The sequence below is a fragment of the Engystomops pustulosus genome, chromosome 3 (genome assembly GCF_040894005.1).
Source record: "Engystomops pustulosus chromosome 3, aEngPut4.maternal, whole genome shotgun sequence".
Lineage (NCBI taxonomy): Eukaryota > Metazoa > Chordata > Amphibia > Anura > Leptodactylidae > Engystomops > Engystomops pustulosus.
In genome coordinates this window covers 103,657,616-103,677,646 of record NC_092413.1, presented here as the reverse complement: position 1 = coordinate 103,677,646, position 20,031 = coordinate 103,657,616, and the positions used below count along the sequence as shown (strand labels likewise).

Sequence of the window (20,031 nt, the reverse complement as noted above, 5' to 3'; positions counted from 1 at the left end):
TTTATTTATTTTTTAATGTAATTATTGGAACTCAGGGAGCAGACTGATAGACCGTGCTGCAGCCTGACAGGCAGCAGTAATGTCCTATCAAGTCAGTATACTGCTCTCACGCACTTCCCCTAGCTGGGAACAAGTCTCCCTAATCCTCTATATAACAGCAAAAATGTTCTATACTATGTCACTCTATGTTTTTATTGTTTTGAACCTGACGAAGGCGCTAGTACAGCGCCGAAACGCGTAGTTCCTTTTACCAATAATAACAATAAAGAGCCTTCCAAGTGATGACGCGCCGTTGATGTGGATTCTTCAGCCTTGCCACTCACCTGTCTATATAACTTGTTACTAACACATGTAATATAAATAAAGTTTATTGAATATAGAATGTGACGGAATGTTGATCTCCTGGCTCCTCCCCCTGCGTTATGACATCACGCGGGTATATAAGACGCTGCGGAACTTAGAAGCCTCTGAGGGTTTGTTGTAGGAGATTGAGGTAAGTCCCCTGTGTCCTGAGCTCCTGTTGTGTCCTTCATTCTCTTCTATCTTGTCTCCTACTGATCAGTAATGGCCATTTCTTTACTTCTCCTCTGTTACAGATTTGGTGCTAGTGAGTGAGAGATTGAGTTTGTGGTAAGTAACAATCTGCCTCTTGCCATTAAGGGTTTTCCTACAGTCACCACCAGGGGGAGCTCAGTGTATACAGCTGCCATGTAGTATAATCATACCTGTATAAATCCATATGTACAGAGCGCCCCCTAGTGGTGACAACCAGATGTATATTGGGAATTATTCTGCTATAGGTTCCTATATGTTACTGATATATATGGAGAATGGAAGGGATAATGGGAAACAGAATGTCCCCCTATTCTATATTGTATTATGCGTCTCCATGGTTACCTTTGTTAGGTTTATCAGCTCATTACTGTAATTTATTTTCCATTAACCCTGTATATTATATGGTTTTCCGGGAGACCCCATGGTTACATGTTATATCCTACAGTCTCATAGGTGATGTTTATAGGATTCCCAGAAGGTCCCATAATCCTATAGATTACCCATAACCTGTAAAACAGTTGGAGACAGATGATGCAGTTATAAGATAAGCTATAGATGAGGCTTCTGGTCTGGATGGGACTGGGCCTTGTATAACAGGATGGATCTGGGGGGCACTTACATGGGGGGTAATACTGAGGGTCTCGGGTTCTGTGCAGGTCCATACAGATGGCTATAGATTGGGATCTAGTACAGGTGTAGGAGGGGTAGTGAGAGAAGTAATGAAGAGGGATCTCCAGGTCTTCAGGTCCCGGGGATGAGATCTGGTTATAAAGGTTTAGTAACTGAGACTTTCCTTCTCTTGGCCACTAATGTCTGATGTCCATCATGTCTCCACCTGTAGAAACCATAGAGAAGGTCCTGGACACTCACTGTCTTATGTACTTATAGGATGGAGGACGAGGAAGAGGTGGAGGTGAGGGAGGAGGTGATGGAGGAGATGGAGGAGAACATCGAGGAAGAGATTGAGGAGGTGATAGAGGCGAAGGACGAGGAGGATGATAACACCGAGGAGGATGAAGCAGAGGAGTATGCAGAGATGAGGTAAGTTATCAGGGCACAGGTTACAGCATATGATGAGATAAGTCATTGGGGGGGATTTATCATACCATCAAGGGGGGTAAATAATCTTGAGTAAATGAGAGGGGGAAATAATCGTAACTACTGGGGGTTCACTAATAATTGTGAATATTTCGGGGCTTATACACAAGAAAACTGATAAATCCCCCCCCCCCTCCCCTGCATTTATTTTACTGATTTACCTAGAATGGAACCAATTATGAAATGAAGCCGTTGCCCGTAGCAACCAATCACATCACATTGTATATTGTCCAATCGGCTTTAGACTAATGGCGGCCTCCACCTTCACCTTCCTGTAGCTTTGACCAATCTTCTCATTATGTAGAGAAATGGGGAGGCCGAGGACATGGAGGAGCCGGGGTCTTATACATAAGTGATGTGATTGGCTGCCTCTGTGCTCATGTATAATGACATCACATTGTATCCTGACCTGTATATATCACGTGTCCCATCATATTCTCCTAACAGGCGCTGGTGGTGGACGATCAGGGCATTAGGCGGCCCAATACGGTAATTATACCATACTATTATTCTATATACTGCTATAACCTTATAACCAGGGGGTAACGAGGAGGGGTAAGTACATGGGGGGCATCAGAGATACAAAGAATATGGGGGGTATAAGGGGTATATCAGGGACATGAGGGGTATATAGAGGACATAAGAGGTATATGGGGGACATAAGGGGTATATGGGGGACATAAGGGGTATATAGAGGACATAAGGGGTATATGAGGGACATAAGGGGTATTTAGAGGACATAAGAGGTATATGGGGGACATAAGGGGTATATGGGGGACATAAGGGGTATATAGAGGACATAAGAGGTATATGGGGGACATAAGGGGTATATAGGGGACATAAGGGGTATATGGGGGACATAAGGGGTATATAGAGGACATGAGGGGTATATGGGGGACATAAGGGGTATATAGAGAACATAAGAGGTATATGGGGGACATAAGGGGTATATGATGGACATAAGGGGTATATGAGGGACATAAGGGGTATATGGAGAACATAAGAGGTATATGATGGACATAAGGGGTATATGATGGACATAAGGGGTATATGGAGGACATAAGGGGTATATGGAGGACATAAGGGGTATATGAGGGACATAAGGGGTATTTAGAGGACATAAGAGGTATATGGGGGACATAAGGGGTATATGGGGGACATGAGGGGTATATAGAGGACATAAGAGGTATATGGGGGACATAAGGGGTATATAGGGGACATAAGGGGTATATGTGGGACATAAGGGGTTTATAGAGGACATGAGGGGTATATGGGGGACATAAGGGGTATATAGAGGACATAAGAGGTATATGGGGGACATAAGGGGTATATGATGGACATAAGGGGTAAATGAGGGACATAAGGGGTATATGGGGGACATAAGGGGTATATGGGGGACATAAGAGGTATATGGAGCACATAAGGGGTATATGGGGGGATCGTGTAGGGCAGTTCCAGTTACCAGTGCTGTGTTTCTCTTTTAGGATAACAACAGTAAGAATGTTACGATTCTTTGACCTGTTTGATAACACGTGAGTATAGAACATTTCCTTTATCCCATGAAGTTCTAGAATAATCTAGAACAAGTGTCCTCCAATCCCTTCCCACCAGTCTCCATATTATCTGCTCCCAGAATATAAGACTGATTTATCATAGAGATTTCATTCCTATTCTGTCTCATACAGCGAGGAGGGAGATGGAGCTGAAGAAGAGGAGGAGGAGGAGGAATGGGAGGAGCTGAGAGTGCTGGAGGAGGAGGAATGGAAAGACCTGGAAGTGGAGGAGGAGGCGGAGGTGGAGGTAGAACATCAGAGAGCTGAGGAGGATGTGGAGGGGAAAGACCTGGCAGTGGAGGAGGAGGAGGATGTGAAGGAGGAGGAGGATGTGGAGGAGGAGGTGAAAAATCTGGAAGATCAGGAGGAGGAGATAGAAGATGTGGAGGAGGAAATATTACTGGATGGAAACAACATCATAGAGAGTCCTAGAAGGTAAATGTAGAGTGGGAATACAATCAGCTGATTCCACACAGACATTATGGATATATTCAGTCATCATCAGAGATTTTTACTTCTTATATTGATGTCAGTGTTTTCTTTTGTAGACCTTCAGGACTGGAGGTGATTGAGGCCTGGCCGAGCGAGGAGTCTCTACAGTAAGTATGAGGAACAAGTAGGACCAGATTTACATTACTGGGGTCCACATGGGGGTCACATACTCTCATGCATTGACCTCTGCCCCTACACATAACCCATATTAACCCCTAACCCTCCACATGAAGATCATATATCTACTTATTTTTTCTTGTAGGCCAAGACGCAGATGGTGGAGACCTAAGTGTCTGAGCCGGGGGAGCAGCCACAAGAGGTAAGTGACAATTTACCTTCTACCTACCCGTAGTGGTCACTAGGGGGCGCTCATTTAAAGGAGGGATCCGCATCCCTATGCAATAATTAATAACATATATATACAGCTCCATCTTGTATTTCAAGGCTCTTCTTGAAATGTTCTCGGCTCGAGGATCGTCCTATAATTTTGTATCAGTGACATTAATATGTATAATTTTTATCTTCCTGCAGCAGAAGCAGCGGAGGTGAGAGAAGACCCTCTAGGTAAGTACATGACATTGTAAAATCCTCTTTACTTCTACCCTATGAGATCACGTAGAGGCCTCACCAGTCTCGTGTCTCCTGCAGGTTCCTCAGACTCTTCTTTTGCTGCTGCGCTCCTCAAACTATGGAGTAGAAGAAGCGTCAGACCTTGTCCCACCGTCCGGGCAGGAGATACCAGCACCGGGGTCTCCATAAGTCTTGGCCTGAGGGACGTGTCACCTTTAGTCCATCACACAGGAAGCCATTGATCCTTCCCACCAGTGGGATCGTCTGGAATATACAAAACCTACAAACGTTTCCCCAGGACACCACCGGGACCTTCTACAATATAGCAGTGAATGTCTTTGCAGACAAGAGGAGGCCTTCAAATCTACCTCATCCCCCTAACGTTCCACTACCCCCCCATCCCCACCCAAGTAATAGACCTTATAAAATACAAAAATAAAATAATGAAAATAAATAAAAGTAAAATAAAAATGAGAAATGATCAGATGTATTCTGTGCTTCCCAGGATTGTCCCTCACCAGACCTTCCCTGTGTGACATTCCCTCCACCAGCCGAGCGTCTCATAGGGAGCAGTACAGAAACGAGGCTGCAAGAGTGTCTACAAGAAATGTTACCCTTTGGGGTATTAACTAATAAAAACACAAAATATAAAAATCTAATACAAAGACAAATATTTCACCTTTAGGCCACTTTTGGTTCCCCCACTGAGTATTATTGCCCCTTTAGGTCTCCATTCCACAATAGCCTTTGGGGGAGTCCGAGAGGCATCACAGACTGCATGGGTACGGGTAGGACACTGGTCTTTCAGCTTCATGTCTAGGTGCACATCTTACACTCACCCTTACTGTGCACTATTGTGGAAGTAACACTACTTGTTGATGTGTCACCTGAGGAGCAGAGCAATGTACCCTGCAGTGCAGTCAGGTGTTCTTGTCTGACCGCCCCTATTTCTGGATTTCCTCTGTTACACTAATTATTTCATGATGATAAATTTGTGTGTTGTTTTATATATCAAATAAAGTCTATAGTTTACTAAAGAACGCTGTAACTCCGTTTTTTGTGGTCGTATATTCGTTATGGTGGAGCAGCTCTATATTTTGAATGTGGAAGGCGACATGCCGAGACCCTAACCTCAGCAACATGAAGATAAGGCATTTCATTCACAATAGCCCTTTGTAGACACCTAGTGTCCCCTCTATGTCCCCGGTACAGAACTAGCGCCCCCTGTACATAACTAGTGCCCCCTCTGTGCCCCCTGTACATAACTAGTGCCCCCTCTGTGCCCCCTGTACAGAACTAGTGCCCTCTCTGTGCCCCCTGTACAGAACTAGTGCCCCCTCTTTGCCCCCTGTACAGAACTAGTGCCCTCTCTGTGCCCCCTGTACATAACTAGTGCCCCCTCTGTGCCCCCTGTACAGAACTAGTGCCCCTTCTGTGCCCCTCTACATAACTAGTGCCCCCTCTGTACCCCCTGTACATAACTAGCGCCCCCTCTGTACCCCCTGTACATAACTAATGCCCCTTTTGTGCCCTCTGTACACAAATAGCCACTCCTGTACAGAACTAGTGCCCTCTCTGTGCCCCCTGTACAGAACTAGTGCCCCCTTTGTGACCCCTGTACAGAAATAGCACCTCCTGTACAGAACTAGTGCCCTCTCTGTGCCCCCTGTACAGAACTAGTGCCCTCTCTGTGCCCCCTGTACAGAACTAGTGCCCCCTCTGTGTCCCCTGTACAGAACTAGTGCCCCCTCTGTGCCCCCTGTACAGAACTAGTGCCCTCTCTGTGCCCCTGTACAGAACTAGCACCCCCTGTACAGAACTAGTGCCCTCTCTGTGCCCCCTGTACAGAACTAGTGCCCCCTGTACAGAACTAGTGCCCCCTCTGTACCCCCTGTACAGAACTAGTGCCCCTCTGTGCCCCCTGTACAGAACTAGTGCTCCCTCTGTGCCCCCTGTACAGAACTAGTGCCCCCTCTGTGCCCCCTGTACAGAACTAGTGCCCCCTGTACAGAACTAGTGTACTCTCTGTGCCCCCTGTACATAACTAGTGCCCTCTCTGTGCCCCATGTATAGAACTAGTGCCCCCTCTGTGCCCCCTGTACAGAACTAGTGCCCCCTGTACATAACTAGTGCCCTCTCTGTCCCCTGCCTCTCACAGTTGATCCTTGCAGCCTGGGGCCAAAGTAAATTACCAGCATCTAGAGAGCTTCAACAGATGTCACAATGGTCTGTTTTGTAATAAGGACCTACCCCACATGACATAGATGCTATGTTTCAACGGCCCAAAAACATCTATATTAGTGACTGATAATGCCCCTAGAAGTGTTTACAAAATATTGGATGACATTTTAGATTAAAAATAGTTCATACACGTCATATAAAACCTTAGTAATGAAAAAAAATTATATTTAAAATAAGCAAAAACAAAAATAAAGCCCCATCTACATGGTGGCTGAGTGGGTAGCACTTCTGCCTTGCAGCACTGGGGTCCTGGGTTTGAATCCCATCCAGGTCAACGTCTGCAAAGAGTTTGCGTGGGTTTCCTCCGGTTTCCTCCCACACTCCAAAACATACTGGTAGATTGTGAGCCCCATTTGGGACAGGGGCTGATTTGGCAAACTCTGTGTGCACTATATAAATAAAGAATTATTATTATGTACACCAACAGATACTGTTAGCATACTCACCCAAATTTTTATAGACACAGGGGAGAATTCATGAAGCCACTTTGGCTAGGCTCCTGGCGTAATTTGCCAGGTGTCGCTGCTGTTCTGAGATCCACCGCAGTTCGCCAGAGTTCAGCAACCTATCCTGGGTGCATGTAAGCGCGTGTCAAGCGACCAATTTTTTTAAAAAAATAACGCGGTTTTTCCAAATCCGTCAGGTTTTCTGATGGCCACGCCCCCGATTTCTGTCGCATGCATGCCGGCGCCGATGCACCACAATCCGATCACGTGCGCCAAAAACCCAGGGTAATTCAGGGAAAAACGGCGAAAAAGAGCGATTCGGGCCCTTAGTAAATGACCCACATTGTTTTATTTTTTAACGGATGGGTCGCTAGGTGAAAAAATGGCAGGGAGTGGCATGTTAGCTCCAAATGAAGAATCATGTTATTTGAAACAAAAGCGGGAAAAACTCACCGAATATACAGGAAAAACACAAGCAACACGCATGTGAAAACGCAAAAACTGACCAAAACGCAGGCAAAAACATGACATGATCCGCAACGCAAAGTGTGAAAGAGGCCTCAGATATTGCGATTTTCATTGGCCTAGAAGTGACGTGAATGAACACGTGATCTGAATAGACTTTTTGAATATTTTAATGAAAATGACAAAATCTGCTACACACATATATACTGTATATACTACACCTAATAATGTCCAGCTATTCATGGATTAGATACATTGCGCTGAATTTCAGTGACTCGTGAGGTCTCCACGTTGGCCAGGATACAGATAAGGCTCTGCGCTGATTCTGGGGCGGCCTCCTCCATTCCCCGTTGAGATTTGCCGATCCACAGGCGTTGAACCACCAGGCGGCCTGGTAACGTCCGCTACAGCTGATGTATGCGATATCCCCAAATATACACTGCGGGTGGCAGCCGTCATTGGGCTTATCTGGAGCACTGAAGTTACTACCGTGCTGGTTACTTCCCGGGATTTCTATATTTCCGGCAAAGGCGTCGCCTTCATTGTGGAGGTAAATTATGGTAAGTTTAGGGATTCTGTACACCTACATCTTCACAATGTACCTCCACAGCCACCTACCTGCTGTCTCAGAGTAAGTCCCAGCTGAGAGTCTATAAAATTTACTTGCATCCCCAATACTGAAAGGGTTGTACTCCGCATAGGCCTCGAAACCGGCAAAGTCCCCAATACTGATGTGTAGTTTGGCGGGACAACGTTTCTGCTGTGTCAGCAAATACATGTATCTCAGCCCGAGCCAGTGTTCACCTATAGAGACACATAATATATATAAGTTATCATAGATTTATCACAGCTATAAGAGGGGTTAAAGGGAACCTGTCGCCAGGAACGTAATTTTTAGCTTGTGTTATTGCTGATTTTAAAAATTCCTTTGTCAGGATTCTGAATAATTTCAGTACTTTATAATAGTTTGTTTCACATTACCTGGCTCCCTGCTAGCAGTGTGTGGTGAGGCCCCTTGGAGGAGGTGGCTGCAGCTTGTGTCTCCTCATGTATTTTCCTCTCCTCCTCACCATCATCCCCCTTCCGCCCCTGCCTGCTCAATGCACATGACAGGAAGTTGGAAGAGGGAAGGGAGTTGGATGAGGGTGTAGGAGAGGAGACTGAGACACAGGCTGCAGCTACTCCTTCCCCAGGACTCACAGCACACTGCTAGCAGGGAGCCTTGTATTGTGAAGTAAACTTATATAAAGTACTGAAATGATTCAGAATGCTGACAAAGGCATTTTTAAAATCAGCAAAGCAGAGGCTATAGAAACCTGTCACCAGATAAAAGCGACATTCCTGGTGACAGGTTCCCTTTAGGGGTTTCTGATTCAAGGAGAGCCAATCACAGCCACGGGGCAGAGTGTCTGAGAACCTTTAAGACTTCCGAATCCTTTCTCATAGTATTTCCACGTCTTATCAAAGGATAATCCATCGTCTCCGTTGTGTTTTTGTATTAATGTCCATCCTCCCTTCTCTGATATTTCACAGAAAACCTGAAAAGGGAAGACATTTAATGTAAAAAATAAAGAGCTAAAATTTTTTTTCCAATATTTGTTTTATTTGATTTTTAGATGGTGTTACCTTGAATGTCCTTTTAGCTCCGTTTGGTAATATGGTGTAGATACCACTGGAAGAATTCTTATTCCTTGTCCAGATCTCTGAGCAATCACGCGCTGTAAACGAGAAATATAACAACAATGGTGACTACTACCAAAGTTTCCGGACTATAAGGCGCACCGGAGTATAAGGCGCACCATCAATAAATGCCTGCTAAAATGTCTAGGCTCATATATAAGGCGCACCGGATTATATGAATGACCAGCAGGTGGCAGACCTGTGCACAGTACAAGGCAGCTGTTGTCTGTAAGTACGGTTCATATTTAAGGCGCACTGGACTATAAGGCGCACCTGGGAAAATCAAAGCATTTTTTTTGCACCTTTATAGTTAGAAAAATACGGTAAGCTGTCATTGTATAAGCCTTTCTAGTCTAACGTTACACTCCATATTAGTTGCCTTAAAATATGCTGTAAAATTGCATTTAATTTTGACGAGTGCTCCCAGCACCCATTGCAGGTGTTAGTGGGTGTTTGCAGCATTATGCAGCCCATGAGACTTCTTCATACATCACTGCTGCACCAGGATGTATTGGTAAGTTCTGGTATGGTAAGGGGATAAAGTATAATAATAATAATAATAATGATAATAATGAGGGTGTAATTTCCGTGCTGTCCCTACTTTGAACCAATATAAACCCTTTTTGAATAGTTTTTTTAATGCAGTTATTTCTTTACTTCCATTATTGAATATTTGAATGACTATTTCACATCTTTATTACAAAAATATTTCCCATACCTGGTTTTTCCGCAGTCCCGCTTACCTGTTAATTCAAAAACAAAAATCGGTTAATTCATTCAATCAAATATTTAAGCAAAATATTAAACATGTAAATTGATTTGAATTTTTGGAAATGATTTGCTAAGTTGATGGTGGTCAAGATTATCTGCAGTAACCTGGCTCAGCCACAGCACAGAGAATGGAGCTGTGCTTGAGACTGGGCCTTTCCGTGCAACAATTTGGGCAAATTTCTGTGTGTTTGGGCAAATTTATTATTAAAGGGGTTGCCCCATTTTAGCACAGGATAGGGCCTAACTTGTTGATTGGTGGGGGTCTCAGTAATGGGACACCCATGGATCATGAGAAAGGGGGTCTGATGTAACCCTGTTGCACCCCAAGGTGACTGGAGCAGCTGGTTGCACATGCCCGGGCTCGCCCATTCATCTCTATAGTCGGAGATAGTGGAGATGTAGCCTAGTCACATGACTGGAGCATGACTGTGGGTGTAGGTTTCCCCTGTTCATCTCTATGGAGCTGATAATGATAGCGATAGCCAAGATATAGCGCTCGGCTGTCTCCGTCATGGGGGAAGCCTACACATACGGGACAGGCTGCTCCGGTCATCTCGAGGTGCAACGAGAAGTACGACAGGGGTACATCGCACCCCAATTCTCATGATCCATGGGGGTCCCATCACTGATGTTTTTATTAATCTCAACCATTTTCAACCCCTGCACTTCCTGGCTTCCTGATCTGCGTGAATTAGGGCAAACTCACACGACCATCGTTCTTTTTAATGGACGGCTCACAGATGCACTACGGTCTCTTGTCCACAGGTGCAGTCAGTGGAAATCGCTTGTGTGCTGAAGAAATCTCCCGACCCTATCCTCCGATCACTGGAATGGACTGACTTGTTGAGGCTCGGGTCGGGAGCACATGGTTTTCACTGCTTAATGGAATTAGTGGGCGATCAGTTAAAGAGCAGAGCAGGTCGTGGTCAGAACCTTTTTTTACGGATCACTAGTAAGTTATAGTTCTTGAGGAATCTTGTGAAAAACAGAGGCCTGGTCTGGTGCAAATCGGTCATGAAGAAAACATTAACGTCCGATTTTTGCATCTTTAATGGGCAGGAGCCTTAATGGCGACCGTCCTAAACACAATGGGGCTCATTTACTTATCCTGTCAAGTCGCAATCCCGCTGCACATTCTCCGATGAGGATTTGGGTTCTGCCGGGATTCACTAAGGTCCTTGCGCCCGATATCCACAAGGTGTCGCTGCTGCGCCGAGGTCCGCCGGAGTTCACATTCTTCATTCGGTTTTTCCAAATCCATCGGGTTTTCCAATGGCCACACCCCCAATTTCTGTTGCGTGAAAGCCAGCGCCGATGCACCACAATCCGATCGCATGCGCCAAAATCCCAGGGCAATTCGGCACAAATCGGAAATTTTTTATAAACCCGACGAAAATGCGCAATTCGGACCCTTAGTAAATGAGCCCCAATGATGTAAAACTGTTACCTTGTGATATAAACTGAAGTAAAACAAAGACAGAACCAATGAGAACACAGATCATAGGTACAAAAACATTCCAAGACAAATGTACGCTGTGATAACGGTGCCACAAGCAGGAAACATCCAAAGGTCATCAACTGGAAGAAGCTCATTGTTCCTAGGATAAAACATTCAAGTATTAATAACCAAGTACATGAGCTAAAAGCAAACTATCAGTACAAAAGTAGGAATATGAACACTTATATCATGTACAATTACCAAAAAAAAGGTGTAAAATGGAAAACCCAAATCTAAAAAGTTTTTATAAATTTCTATAAACAATTATTCCTCACCATTAGCCGTGTACCGCACACAATTGAAGGCCTATAAATACAGATTTCTCAATTCACTATATACAAGGGGGATATATCAATAACTGGCGCACAGGGAGATAGCGTATGATCATAAGCCCCGCCCTGAGGACCCGTCAGGCCTATCAGAAGGCTCCACCCCCTCCCCCATACTGTACAATAATAATTCTATTCTAGAAATGAAATTCCACTCTATGTACAATAAGTAACCAAACATCTATATATATATATATATATATATATATATATATATATATATATATATAACAAATTAAAATGCGTTAATATTTTAGTGACTTTCTAAGAGCATTGGGTTATTTGCGCAATTTTTTGCGCCTTTTCCCAGCAGTTCGCCGGAGTTCTTGGTTGCGCCTAATTTGTCTTTGTATTTCTCCTACTTCAGGATGTTTGCTCCTTATCTAACATTGATTTTCACCTAAAAGGACACAAATAATTGCAGAAAAATATTCCAGACCTGACTGCGCTTAGGAAAAGCAACGGAAGGGGTTGCGCCAGAAATTTGCACCTTTTTTTAAAATTTGCACCTAAAAAGTATGAAAAAAAAATCTGCGTTTGACAAAGAGACAAAATTACAAAGACAAACGAAGGGCAAAAAAATAGACTCACAACAGGCACCAAAAGAGCAAAAACCTCGAAGATTTCACAAATATAGGAAATAAGAAAAAAATAATTGTACTTGATAAATTCAGACCAAATAAGTGACATCTCTGCTCCCTACACTCACCTCTGGGGTTGCGATGTTGAGTGAAGGTGCCATAGACTTCTCTGTCCCTCCATTATATTAGCCGGGATTAGTGGGCGGTGCCTAAGATGAACCAATCAGACAAGAGGATAATCTGTTACACAACACATTACAAAACCTTTGGGCATTGGCTTCTCTCCGAATGTTGTGTAACCTCGATGCTGCAGGTGACAGGCAACACAATCCAACTGCTTGGGGGGTCACAAACAGGATTTAAAAAATTCAGTTTCGGACGAAACTAAATTTTTAATGGTTCTGCTCATCACTAATCCCAGGTCCTCTCATCCGCTCTATACCAGAGGCTCTTCCGAGTCCTGCGTCCTGCGTCCTGCTGGCTTCTATTAGACCTCCAAAATCTGGCACGGAGAGGGTTGGGGGAATTTTGGAGGTTTTTTTAATAGTGTTTTTCGTTGTTTTTAAAAAAAATTAACAAAAATGTATAAACCAAAAAACTACGGAGTAGTCATCGTACTATGACAAAGGTTATAGAAACATCAACTCAACATATTTACCCAGGGCCGATTCTAGACAAAGTGGGGCCCCAAAATAAAACTATTTTATGAGCAGTCACAGTCAGTAAGTTATATAAATAAAGGAATTATTAATTATAATTATTATGAAAGAAGATAAATATGAAAGATGATAGAGATTTCTAGATGCAGAATATAAAGTAGATGATATATACAGGAGATGGATAAGAGAGATAAATACAGGAGGAGAGAAATAGAAGATTGATTCATAAATAGAGAAAAAGTGAGATATATAAATGGTCAGATTATAGGAGACAGATAACTAGACACATAGATATATAGACAGGAGATAGATGAGAAGCTTCTTCATCCGGGAATTCAACCAAGGGGCATTCCTGGATATTTTGTTGCGTTATTGGCCAGATCAATTTTTACAATTTTGACGTTTAAAAATAAAATTAAAGCAAAAATAATTAAAGTAATCCCAACAAACCATAGATTTTCTGAAAGAAGACATTTGCTCCATTTTCAAACTTGCATAAAAGAGTTTATAGACAGCGGCGCCTTCATGCAATTTTGATTCAAACTGAAACATTATATAAAAGATACTTAAAATTGACTTTGATGGCAAAAAAGTTCTCCAAACAGAAAATATTTCCCTTCACATTTTAGATAAAACTCACATCGAAGTGGAGGTTTATGCGCAAATAGGGAATTAAAAATAATAACACAAAGTGAGCAGATTTATTTACCACAATACACAACATCAAGAATTTACACTCCCAAAAATGCTAAACAACAAAAACCATGACATATTTGGTTGCTATCCACAAATGTGTTTAAAAATATATAATGCACAAAAAAAGGTTCAGATTCTGTCAATATCAAATTTTTCCAGAAATCAACATGTTAACAAGAATAACTTTTTAATTCATACTCACTACCACCTTCATGCAACTTTGCAGCAAACAGCAATAAAATGCAAAAATTGCATGAAAATTCAAAATATTCTCTAAATATGTACAAATCCAGACACTTATATAGAGAAAACATACTTTCCTAAAACAGTAAGATGTGAGGAGATCATGCAGACCCCACATGTGGATATCCACCAAAATATGCAGCAAAGGGAACGTTACATCCACAGGGGACACCAAACTATTTTTGCAGAAAATTGCACTGAGCGTCACACAGATCAATCATTGTGCGCTCCTTACACAATGGTGACTATATATAACTATGTAACTATATATCCATAAACCAAGCTAATGAGATAATAAAAGTCACGTTTAGATGTCACAGATGTATTAGCCGCACAATAACAGAACCCCCCCGCGCTTCATAAGAATGAGAGTGAGAACGTCAGAACATAGCTGTAAGTAATGGAGGATGGTGGGAAATAAAAACTTTATTCTGGAACATGTGAGTGTTTTGGTGTTACATATAACTTTATGGACATGTTCTGGTCGCGGTGTTAATATGTAGCCACATCAGGCGAAGAGGATCGAATGTTCATCGTATCAGTCAATTTTAGCAAATAAAAATTATCACGAAATAAAAGGCAATAAGAGAGAAACTGTGTTCTTAGACAGTTCTGGATAGGAGAGGGTTAAAAACATGAACATTAGGTGATATTATTCCTTAGCAGAATGTAGTAACATATAAAGTGAATATTTCCATTATCTATGAGGTGCAGCGGCTCCTGTGTGCAGCAAATTCTCCCTGTAGTCTGATGGTTAGGAACACTTCAGGGGGCTGTATCTCTGGCTCTGTGACACTTAGAGCCTCACTTCTTTTTTCCTATGAAAGAAGAGAGTCTCCTCTTTTATATAAATTTGTTTTTCTAAGTTTCGGAAAAAATTGAGATATTAACTATTAAAATGCCATTGGGAGTGATTTCTATATATAAAAATCTCACCTGATTTTTCTCACTTTAAACCTGAATATCTCTGGATCCCTGGCACCTAGAAACACAATTTTAGATTCATTTAAAGAGTTTCAGGGGGCCCTGGGCAAATGCCCACTTTGCCTAACCATCGTGCCGGCCCTGGCTATGGTTTCCAAAAAAAACAAACAGAGATTGCGGTTGATTATGAGAATATTAAAATAGTAATAATTGACTTAATCAGCAATAAATAGCTGTGACCTTTTCTGCCCAACAGGAATCTCGTGTCATAATTTCTTATAGTTGTGTTTAGTTAATAATGGTTGATGGGATAATGTTACGGTTATGATTATGTATCCTAACTAAAGTGTCTTAATGTGGAGTTAAATGGGTAATGTTTACTACCTTCCAGTCTCACTCAGAAACACGTTGGTGAAGAATAACTTACAGTCCTTTATTGGAACAGGCAATGGCCATAACAGCAGCAAAACTTCAGCTGGATGGAGGTAGCAGGTTATAGTTCAGGTCCTCAGGAAGGTGTACACACAGCCTGGTAAGTAGATTCAGGTTGGTCTGGTAGGGATAGAACCTGATAGAGTCCTGATGGTGGATCCCTGTCCTCGGGCCTAGTCTCCTGACTGGCCAAGGTGTCAGGCAACTTGTCTGAAACACCTCTGTTTCCTGGATAGTAAGACTTTCTCCTCTCACTCTGTATGATTTTTGTCTGACTCCTCTGACCTCTCTCATGGCCAAAGGCCATGTGCTCCCACCCACAAGGGGTTTTATAACTTCCCCCTGTGAGGTAGCAAGCACTCTGTCCAACCAGCTTACTCATTGATAACAGCAAGTACAGAGCATATAATTGGACAACACAGTTAACCAAGTTCCTATGCTGAAGACATCCTAGTGAAGTGATCAGTCTCTGGAGAGAAATAAGTTTACAACACCTACATAACCCTATGCATCGGCAGGGGTGTTGCATATGCTGTATACTGTGTAGTCCTTGCCCAATATACAGGGTACAATCAGCATCAGGTGGCAGTGACTTTCCTGCTTGGGCTGTTCCCAGCTCTGTATACTGTGCAGTCACAATATATAGTGCAAGCTCCATCCTAACTACAGGCAATTCCTTCTATATTGTAGAAATATTGTAACATCCATAGCGACAATCATGTCCAACGCGTTTCATATGAGAAAAAAACGTTACTCTTCGCCATGATTGTCACTGATTGATACTTAAGAAATAAAATACAATGGTCACACAGAAATTGGGGGAGATTTTATTTCAATAAAAAAATTTCACCACTTTATGTTCTCTTGTAGGCGGCGACCATTACTGAGGCGGGGCTTAGTGCTAGCCAGAAAATAATTACCCCGGCCCCCAGCGTCGCAGGGGAAGAGCTGGGTATCGTCTGTACCCGACTATCTGAGGTGATGGTGGGGCACTGGGGGGCAGGTAGCTGCAGGATTAGGCGCTGGGGGCCAATAACCGCGGCGTGTGACAGCCAAGTGCTATCCGCTCGCTGCTGATTGTTGTGTCCGGCTATAGATGGAAAAATAGGAGGACCCCACTCTTTTTGGTTAACACATTTTTTAAAAAAGTGTCCCCCAATTTCTCCCTCTAGAGCCGGATACAACAAGCGGCAGCACACTGATATCTCTCGCTGTTTATATAAATCCCCAGAATCCTCCCTCCTGTGATTATTATCTATATAACTTGTTATGACTAACACATGTAATATAAATAAAGTTTATTGAAAATAGAATGTGACGGAATGTTGATCTCCTGGCTCCTCCCCCCACGTTATGACATCACGCGGGTATATAAGACGCTGCAGAACTTAGAAGCCTCTGAGGGTTTATTGTAGGAGATTGAGGTAAGTCCCCTGTGTCCTGAGCTCCTGTCGTGTCCTTCATTCTCTTCTATCTTGTCTCCTACTTATCAGTAATGGCCATTTCTTTACTTCTCCTCTGTTACAGATTTGGTGCTAGTGAGTGAGAGATTGAGTTTGTGGTAAGTAACAATCTGCCTCTTGACATTAAGGGTTTTCCTACAGTCACCACCAGGGGGAGCTCAGTGTATACAGCTGCCATGTAGTATGATTGTACCTGTATAAATCCATATGTACAGAGTGCCCCCTAGTGGTGACCACCAGATGTATATTGGGAATTACTCTGTTATAGGTTCCTATATATTAGTGATATATATGGAGAATGGAAGGGATAATGGGAAACAGAATGTCCCCCTATTCTATATTGTATTATGCGTCTCCATGGTTACCTTTGTTAGGTTTATCAGCTCATTAATGTAATTTATTTTCCATTAACCCTGTATATTATATGGTTTTCCTGGAGACCCCATGGTTACCTGTTATATCCTACAGTCTCATAGGTGATGCCAATGTCTATAGGATTCCCAGAAGTTCCCATAATCCTTTAGATGTCACAGAAGTTCCAATAATCCTATAGATTTCCCAGAAGGTCCCGTCATCCTATAGATTTCCCAGAAGTCCCATAACCTGTGAGACAGTTGGAGACAGATGATGTAGTTATAGGATAAGCCATAGATGAGGCTTCTGGTCTGGATGGGACTGGGCCTTGTATAACAGGATGGATCTGGGGGGCACTTACATGGGGGGTTATACTGAGGGTCTCGGGTTCTGTGCAGGTCCATAGAGATGGCTATAGATTGGGATCTAGTACAGGTGTAGGAGGGGTAGTGAGAGAAGTAATGAAGAGGGATCTCCAGGTCTTCAGGTCCCGGGGATGAGATCTGGTTATAAAGGTTTAGTAACTGAGACTTTCCTTCTCTTGGCCACTAATGTCTGATATCCATCATGTCTCCACCTGTAGAAACCATAGAGAAGGTCCTGGACACTCACTGTCTTATGTACTTATAGGATGGAGGACGAGGAAGAGGTGGAGGTGAGGGAGGAGGTGATGGAGGAGATGGAGGAGAACATCGAGGAAGAGATTGAGGAGGTGATAGAGGCGAAGGAGGAGGAGGATGATAACACCGTGGAGGATGAAGCAGAGGAGTATGCAGAGATGAGGTAAGTTATCAGGGCACAGGTTACAGCATATGACAAGTCATTGGGGGGGATTTATCATACCATCAAGGGGGGTAAATAATCTTGAGTAAATGAGAGGAGGAAATAATCGTAACTACTGGGGGTTCACTAATAATTGTGATTATTTCGGGGCTTGTAAACAAGAAAACTGATAATCCCCCCCCCCATTTATTTTACTGATTTACCTAGAATGGAACCAATTATGAAATGAAGCCGTTGCCCGTAGCAACCAATCAGATCACATTGTATATTGTCCAATCGGCTTTAGACTAATGGCGGCCTCCACCTTCACCTTCCTGTAGCTTTGATCAATCTTCTCATTATGTAGAGAAATGGGGAGGCCGAGGACATGGAGGAGCCGGGGTCTTATACATGAGTGATGTGATTGGCTGCCTCTGTGCTCATGTATAATGACATCACATTGTATCCTGACCTGTATATATCACGTGTCCCATCATATTCTCCTAACAGGCGCTGGTGGTGGACGATCAGGGCATTAGGCGGCCCAATACGGTAATAATACCATACTATTATTCTATATACTGCTATAACCTTATAAGCAGGGGGTAACGAGGAGGGGTAAGTACATGGGGGACACCAGAGATACATAGAAGGGTGTATGGGGGTATAAGGGGTATATGGGGGACACCAGAGATACATAGAAGGGTGTATGGGGGTATAAGGGGTACATGGGGGACACCAGAGATACATAGAAGGGAGTATGGGGGGTATAAGGGGTACATGGGGGGCATCAGAGTTACATAGAATATGGAGGGTATAAGGGGTATATCGGGGACATGAGGGGTATATGGGGGACATAAGGGGTATATAGAGGACATAAGGGGTATTTGAGGGACATAAGGGGTATATGAAGGACATAAGGGGTATATGAAGCACATAAGGGGTATATGGGGGGATCGTGTAGGGCAGTTCCAGTTACCAGCGCTGTGCTTCTCTTTTAGGATAACAACAGTAAGAATGTTACGATTCTTTGACCTGTTTGATAACACGTGAGTATAGAACATTTCCTTTATCCCATGAAGTTCTAGAATAATCTAGAACAAGTGTCCTCCAATCCCTTCCCACCAGTCTCCATATTATCTGCTCCCAGAATATAAGACTGATTTATCATAGAGATTTCATTCCTATTCTGTCTCATACAGCGAGGAGGGAGATGGAGCTGAAGAAGAGGAGGAGGAGGAGGAATGGGAGGAGCTGAGAGTGCTGGAGGAGGAGGAGGAGGAATGGAAAGACCTGGAAGTGGAGGAGGAGGCGGAGGTGGAGGTAGAACATCAGAGAGCTGAGGAGGATGTGGAGGGGAAAGACCTGGCAGTGGAGGAGGAGGAGGATGTGAAGGAGGAGGAGGATGTGGAGGAGGAGGTGAAAAATCTGGAAGATCAGGAGGAGGAGATAGAAGATGTGGAGGAGGAAATATTACTGGATGGAAACAACATCATAGAGAGTCCTAGAAGGTAAATGTAGAGTGGGAATACAATCAGCTGATTCCACACAGACATTATGGATATATTCAGTCATCATCAGAGATTTTTACTTCTTATATTGATGTCAGTGTTTTCTTTTGTAGACCTTCAGGACTGGAGGTGATTGAGGCCTGGCCGAGCGAGGAGTCTCTACAGTAAGTATGAGGAATATATAGGACCACATTTACATTACTGGGGTCCACAATGGGGGTCACATACTCTCATGCATTGACCTCTGCCCCTACACATAACCCATATTAACCCCTAACCCTCCACATGAAGATTTATCTACTTATTTTTTCTTGTAGGCCAAGACGCAGATGGTGGAGACCTAAGTGTCTGAGTCGGGGCAGCAGCCGCAAGAGGTGAGCGACAATTTACCTTCTGCCTTCCCGTAGTGGTCACTAGGGGACGCTCTTTTAAAGGAGGGATCCGCATCCCTATGCAATAATTTATAACATATATAAACAGCTCCATCTTGCATTTCAAGGCTCTTCTTGAGATGTTCTCGGCTCGAGGATCGTCCTATAATTTTGTATCAGTGACATTAATATTTATAATTTTTATCTTTCTGCAGCAGAAGCAGCGGAGGTGACAGGAGACCCTCTAGGTAAGTACATGACATTGTAAAATCCTCTTTACTTCTACCCTATGAGATCACGTAGAGACCTTACCAGTCTCGTGTCTCCTGCAGGTTCC

The 20,031-nt window shown here is 43.3% G+C and overlaps 6 long non-coding RNA genes across 6 annotated transcripts; 5 read left to right on the top strand and 1 right to left on the bottom strand.

Annotated features, from left to right (window-relative positions):
- The first annotated feature begins 391 nt into the window (after window positions 1-391).
- LOC140120528 (uncharacterized) lies at window positions 392-1,525 on the top strand. Its single transcript, XR_011853849.1, has 3 exons — window positions 392-493; window positions 597-630; window positions 1,444-1,525. It is a non-coding gene; the product is annotated as an uncharacterized lncRNA (long non-coding RNA).
- A 487-nt stretch (window positions 1,526-2,012) lies between these two features.
- LOC140120527 (uncharacterized) lies at window positions 2,013-3,409 on the top strand. Its single transcript, XR_011853848.1, has 3 exons — window positions 2,013-2,142; window positions 3,138-3,185; window positions 3,339-3,409. It is a non-coding gene; the product is annotated as an uncharacterized lncRNA (long non-coding RNA).
- Window positions 3,410-3,498: 89 nt separating this feature from the next.
- Window positions 3,499-4,746, top strand: LOC140120526 (uncharacterized). The gene is made up of 5 exons (XR_011853847.1): window positions 3,499-3,641; window positions 3,755-3,805; window positions 3,961-4,017; window positions 4,230-4,262; window positions 4,347-4,746. It is a non-coding gene; the product is annotated as an uncharacterized lncRNA (long non-coding RNA).
- Window positions 4,747-7,649: 2,903 nt separating this feature from the next.
- LOC140120525 (uncharacterized) lies at window positions 7,650-9,135 on the bottom strand. The gene is made up of 3 exons (XR_011853846.1): window positions 9,047-9,135; window positions 8,838-8,958; window positions 7,650-8,224 (listed from the first exon to the last, which is right to left on the bottom strand). It is a non-coding gene; the product is annotated as an uncharacterized lncRNA (long non-coding RNA).
- A 9,102-nt stretch (window positions 9,136-18,237) lies between these two features.
- On the top strand, window positions 18,238-19,092 carry LOC140120524 (uncharacterized). The gene is made up of 3 exons (XR_011853845.1): window positions 18,238-18,364; window positions 18,814-18,861; window positions 19,015-19,092. It is a non-coding gene; the product is annotated as an uncharacterized lncRNA (long non-coding RNA).
- A 77-nt stretch (window positions 19,093-19,169) lies between these two features.
- Window positions 19,170-20,031, top strand: LOC140120523 (uncharacterized). The gene is made up of 4 exons (XR_011853844.1): window positions 19,170-19,323; window positions 19,437-19,487; window positions 19,641-19,697; window positions 19,910-20,031. It is a non-coding gene; the product is annotated as an uncharacterized lncRNA (long non-coding RNA).